The sequence below is a fragment of the Phodopus roborovskii genome, unplaced genomic scaffold (genome assembly GCF_943737965.1).
Source record: "Phodopus roborovskii unplaced genomic scaffold, PHOROB, whole genome shotgun sequence".
NCBI lineage: Eukaryota > Metazoa > Chordata > Mammalia > Rodentia > Cricetidae > Phodopus > Phodopus roborovskii.
The window spans coordinates 14,621,039-14,627,675 of record NW_026126547.1 but is presented as its reverse complement, the minus strand read 5'-3'; positions in this window follow the sequence as shown (position 1 = coordinate 14,627,675).

Sequence of the window (6,637 nt, the reverse complement as noted above, 5' to 3'; positions counted from 1 at the left end):
TTACCAACTTGGATTTTTTAGAACAAACATTTGAATGATTTCTAATTGATAAGTGAGTTTCAAGAGGCAGGGCAGTTTGTTTTTTGTTTTGTTTTTTATCTCTTTTGATGTGTTGCATTCTTGTTACTTTGTCCAATGACTCAAGCTTACTAATTATCCATTAATATTTATTAGTAAATAAATGCAGTTTTCATTCAAGAACACCACCAAGAAAAATTCAAATATCTTTGGATATTCCAAAACAACTTTGAAAGCTGCCATTCAAAATTGTACCCTGTGGTGGTCTGAAAGAAAATGTCCCCCATAGTGAGTGGCACTACTGGGAGGAAGTGTGTCACTGGGGGTGAGGTTTGAAGTTTCAGGTGCATAAGTAGGCCCACTGTCTCTCTCTTCTTGCTGTCTACCGATCCAGACGTAGAACTATTGGTTCCTCTCCAGCACCATGTCTACCTGTGTACCACCATGCTTCCTGCCATGGTGATCATGGACTAAACCTCTGGACCTGAAAACCAGCCCTAACTAAATGTTTTTCTTTATAAGAGTTGTTGGTGGTCAGGGTGTCTCTTCACAGAAATAGGAACTGTAACTAAGACACGTTCTTTCTAACGGGGCCTGATACAAGTTTTTGTGTTGATCTAAATCTCCCAAGGTCGGCTGACAGTCAGATACTATGAGTAAGGCAAAGGTGGTTGGTAAAGGTGTTTAAAATCAACTAACATTCCTGGTCACCACCAAGTGTATGCAAAGAAAGGTTTCTGCATGCCTGAAGCACAGCCATTGTTTATGTCTTAGCAGAACAGGTACAGGGAAGAGAGATGCTACCTGGTCTATCACTGGCAACTGCCCTTTTGGCTAATCATTATTCTGTAAGCATATTACACAGAAAAGCATATTCCTCATGATAGGCATAGGCAACAGTGGCTAGCTAGGAAGTGTGTTAAAGAATATAAAGAGTTAAACAGTTAATAATATGGCCCCTGTTCTTGTTTTCATTCTTCAAGGAACATGCAAATATTTCAAATATGACCAAGTCATTATATTTGTCACATATGTCTATCTTTAGCAAGTGTCAAAGAGGCACCTCTTTTTCTACACTGAAGTAGGTTAGTTACTAGAAAAAAGGTACACAGCTGGTATTTATTTATTTAGGTGTATGTGAGTGTGTGTGTGTGTGTATGTGTGCTACATACATGCATGCAAGTGCCTGTGGGGGACAGTAGATCCTCTGAAAGTGGAGCTACAGGTGATTGTGAGCCACCACATGGATGCTGGGGACTGATCCTGCATTCTGTGCAGGAGCAGACAGTGCTTGTAACTGCTGAGTTGTGTCTCCTGCCCTCATGTGTTTTTTTTTTTAAATAAGATGAGACACAAATAATGCCTGGTAATTCTTTTAAGGGTTTTCTTAATAGGTGTGGCTCAAAACAGTACTATATTCTAGAAGAAACTAAGCTTGTGGGCTGGGGAAGCAGCTCAGCTTTTAAAGTGCTTATCAAGCAAGAGGACCAGAGTTCAGATTCACAGAACCTAGGCAAATGCCTGGTGGGCATGGTAGTTTGTGTGATCTGTAATTCTAGCCTTGGAAAATGGAGACAAGGAATGTTGGCTAACTAGACTCGCCATTTGGCAAGTTCTGTGTTTGAGTAAGAGACCCTGATACCCCCTCAAAAAATAAGAACCACAGAAGATGATTCCTGTCAGCAGACTTGGGCTGTGTACACATATGTTCACCCTACACATACACATACATCTTATACATACATATACATGGAAAGAAATAAATAATTCTAAAAACAGACTAAACTTATTTCCAAAATAAAATAGTTACAATATTAAATATCAGAACTTATTTGTTTTAGAAGATTGAATCATTGTACAAAAACTTTATTGTATAAAAATTTCTTGGAGAAAGAGATCAAGATGTACTATGATTGGGGATCTTTAAAAACAGTGCCCAAACGTTGCAGAGGAATATAAAGAAGCTCTCATGAAAACGAAAGTTCTAGAATGATACTGTGGCTCTCTGGCTTCACTATCACTGTTTTTGGCCTAGAATTTGTGCCCCTGTTACCCTGCCCAGAAGATTGCCAAACTGCACAAATTGACACAGCCCAAAAGCTGGGTTCTAGCCTGTCTACTCCTATGTGACAAGTTTTGGCAATAAGGCTGCTTTTTCTCCTTTTGCTAGAGCTTTTGGGTCTGGGGAGGTTCTGCCTCATCATGGCTTGCTCATCTTTGTTCTGTGTCAGTGTGGAGGTGTTTTCATTCAGCCCCACACTGTGAGAGAGGATGTGTTTTCATGTCTATCTGAGATTTATTTTTCTTTGCCTGTCCTATCTTACTTTATTGTATCAGAAGATATTATATTATTTTGTTCATACCAAATGTAAACATCTCAGAATTATTTGTGTATTTACCTACCTGGAACTAATTCTTACTACTGAAAACACAGAAATGAAGCTAAGGTCACTTTATCTAATCAAAGACACTTCAGAAGAAATGAGCAATAAGCCACGGTCAAGAATGTCTGCTAATTTTATAGGTTTGTGAATTCACTGAATTGTGCAAAATCTTTCTTGGAAAAGGCTGCCAATTCCAATCAAACCTTTGATGCAATTATCCCAGGAACTGACCACTTATTTACAATGTGTAAATCATCTGTAATAGCTTCATTCACCTTGACTTACTTAGCATTGTGGAATAGGACTTTACTACCATGAAGTTATCTCCAATAATTTGAAGACTCAAACTGAGAGCATGGTGTAGATCTACTGATCTCTAAATTCAGGGGTGGTATTTTGTTGATCCATAATGGCACAATGGCTTGTGACTGTCATCTATTTTGATTAATGCCTTAGCTGTACTATTAGTATTTTGAATATCTAGTAAGAATATTTAAAAAACTTGTTTTATGAGTGTGGTGGTTAGAATGAAAATGCTCCCCATAGATGCATAGGGAGTGGCACTATTAGGAGGTGTGGCCTTGTTGGAAGAAATGTGTCACTGGGGGTGGGCATTGAGGTTTCAAATGCTCAAGCCTGGCCCATTGCCTTTCTCTTTCTGCTGACTGCCTAAACTCTGAATGTAAGGTTCCCCAATCAAATGCTTTCTTTTATAAGAATTGCTGTGGTTATAGTGTCCCTTTACAACAATAGAAACATTAACTATGGCAAAAGTTGGTACCAGGGGCTGGTATTGCTGTGACAGGCTTGACCATGTGTTCTGTTTGGAAAGAATATGGGACATTTAGGGATTTTGGACTAGATAAGCAGTTGGATGCTTTAAGTAGGGAGTAATGAGGCCATACTTGTAGAAGCATGGAAGGCAATAGTGCTGAGGGTGATGTGAACTCTGAGGGCCTGGCTCAAGAGGTTTCACAAGAGAAGGATATTAGTGTGTAGCCTGTTTTTGTGATATTTTGGTGAAGAATGTGGCTGCCCTTGACAACAACAACAAAAAATCCGCCTGAGGCTAAATTAAAGAGCTGTGGATTAACAGTTTAAGCAGAGGGTGTTTCAAAACAACCTAGTATTAACCGTGTTGCTTGGTTATTAGTGGATGCAGATTTATAATGGAGAGGAGCAGGCTGAGCAAGGAAAGTCACAAAATGTACCGTTCAGGGAGAAAAGGGGCACCAGAAACTGTAAGCAGATTAGAGAAAAGCCTGACTCTAAGTGGAATAAAGGCAGTGGTGACCTCAGAGTAAGACCCATTCCAATTTGTGAAAGGGAATTAAAGAACAGTTTAGGACCAGGTGTGGTGCACACACTTTTAATCCCAGCACTGGGAAGGCAGAGGCAGAGGCAGACGGATCTCTGTTTGAGGCCAACCTGGTTTTCAGGACATCTAAGGTTAGACCATCAAAAAACAAAAAGCTGGTGAAGATACAATTGAATGAGGGATGCCATTGTTCCAACCCCAGCAAAAAGCAAAATTTGGCTGCTTTGGTCACATGGTTCTGGTTTTAGAATCAAGAATAGAAGAGGTTATAGAATCTCCCTCCATGGAAAGAAAGCCATTGAGTACAGGCATGTGCCAGGGTGTCTCTGCGTGGAGGCCTAAAGAGGCCATTGTATGAAGCTATGAAGGTGAAGCCTGCATTGCCTTAGAGACCCCAAGATGTTGGAGATGCCAGAGTTGTGGGATACCTGCTAAGGAGAGCTGCTCACAGGGAGTGGAAACAGCTCAAGAGAGAGAAGTGTATTGGAGTCAACAAAACTGAAATGAGTTGGAGAGATGAAGAGAGTTTTGACATCGGGCATGGAGATGGACAGCTTGGAGTTTACTCAGCTGGTTTTCCATCTTGCTTTGGTCCAGTATTTCCTCATTTTGCTTCCCTTCCTCCCTTTTGAAACAGTAATGTGATGGGAAATGTCATTCTGTAAATATGTTTCTCATACTGGTTAATGAATAAAGCACTGTTGGCCAATAGGAAAGCAAGATAGGCGGGACTAGGGAAAAGGAAAATTCGAGGAAGGAGTAGGGAGGAGTCAACCTCGAGAGAGTAGAACACCAGCCTCTCTCTGGTAAGATAAGACCACGTGGAAATACTTAGATTAATAGAAATGGGTTCATATTTAATACAGAGATAGCTGATAAGAAACTAGTAACTGACCAACAGCATTATATCAAATACAGAGTCTGTGTGTATTAGGCGGTGGGACCAGACCAGTGGGGAAAAACTACTCTTACATTATGGCGCCGCAATGTGGACCAAAGAACTTCCACATAAAATGTAAGAAAAGCTTAAAAAGGATTTTAGAAACAAAAGAAGAGAGACAAGCAAGACTTCTTGGTAGCAGCATTTTTCTCACTTGGACCCTGTTTTGCTAGAGACAAGCAAAGATTTGTGCGGCTCCTTTAAGGGAGGTTTTCTGACTCAGCGTAAGTGGCAAAAAACTGCACGGCTTTTAAGAAGCACTGCTAACAATTTATCAGTGTATACGAGAGCTGGCAATGGCAGTGACCACATCTCCAAGCCGGCAACATGCTGGATGGCAATGTAGACCAAGGCAGTGAGCACAGCTCTCAGTTCTGTCAGTAAAGGTACCTGCCACCATCTTTGATAGACTGCGGCTAACACACCTGTGGCTTTTAGCATGTTGTTGTTTACCAGAGAAAAGACTCATGGCCAGAAAAAGATAAAGATTTATAGTAAAGACAGATTCACATTAAGAAAAACTGCTAAAGGTTTACAGTATGTTTTAAAATATATGTAGTCTTGGGAGAGAAAAAGAATAAAATGGTTTAAAAAAGACAGAGAGGAGCTGGGTGTGATGGCACACGCCTTTAATCCCAGCACTCCAGAGACAGAGGCAAGCAGATCTCTGTGATTGCAAAGTAAACCTGGTATGCAGAATGAATCCCAGGACAGATAAAAGTTACACAGAGATACCCTGTCTCAAAAAATGAAAAAAATAGAAGTAAAAGGAACAGTAATAAAAAAGCCACGTAAAGATGGACAGAATCTGGATACTGTATGGCATTATATTGTCTTTGTATTGTTTGACTGCTGAGGAAACAACTGTTAAAGGAAATGCTGCTGGATTAATTCAATTTATATATTTTAAAAATGCTTCGACTCCAAAATTTAAGTCCAAGGACAAGTTACTGGGGAAAAGGATTTCTATTTTTGTTTCCACAGAAAATGAAAAGCTGTGGATTTCTTCCAGACTAATGTGTTTTGATCAAGCCTGATCCCCTGAAACAGAGTCCCAGGTGATCCGACATTCAAAACAGCTTGGACAAAGCAGCCTTGCAGGCTACAGCCAGGATTTCTGCATCTTCTTAGGATTCCCCATGACAGTGCCCCCTACCAGCAGGAAGCAGTTTGGAATGAAGGGCACCCAAATTCCCAAATATTGTTTATAAATGTTTGTTTTCATTTAAATGGGGTTGGTTATAAATGGTTAATGATCACAACTAATATCTACAAAGGTAAAAAAGGGATTATGGTATAGATATGAATACTTTGTTTTGGAATGGATTTTCATTTATTGATACAAATTTGAGGTAAATTTTGTAAAATGTATATTTCTCCTCCTGCTTAGGTATTGTGTTTATGTAGCTCATTTAGAAATGTAATGTATAATTTAGCACAGATTATAGAGTTACCTATGAGTTAAGTTAGTTAGGTTTTCAAGATGTATTTGAGATGGATCAGCATTCTTCAAACCTTTCAAAGACCTTCAGACTATGGCATTTAAAATGGTTTAGGGTTTTTCTTGACAGTGAGGCACAACTGCTCCTGGCAACAACACCAGTGTCAGATAGGAAGATGGACCTTGAAGAAACACTTTATGAAGTTTGCTTTCAATATGGCAAGACTAGCCATTTGGGCAAGATACTGCTCTTGTCTGGACTGTTTGACTTTATGCTGTATAAACTGGACATGAAGGACCCAACGAAAAGTGACTGCTGATTCAAGATGGACATTGCTACAGAGTTCCTGCTTCATGGAAGAGTCTGCCAGACAGTCTGCAGGACACAGAGAAAAGTGACTGACAAACTGCCAATACAAGAAGACAGTTTAAAGTTTCCTGCTTTGCTGAAGAGTCTGCCGGACACACTATGGCCTATGGGCTGAAGATGGAAGATTACAGAAGAACTTCGGGTGATTGACCAGGCAGTGAGTTGT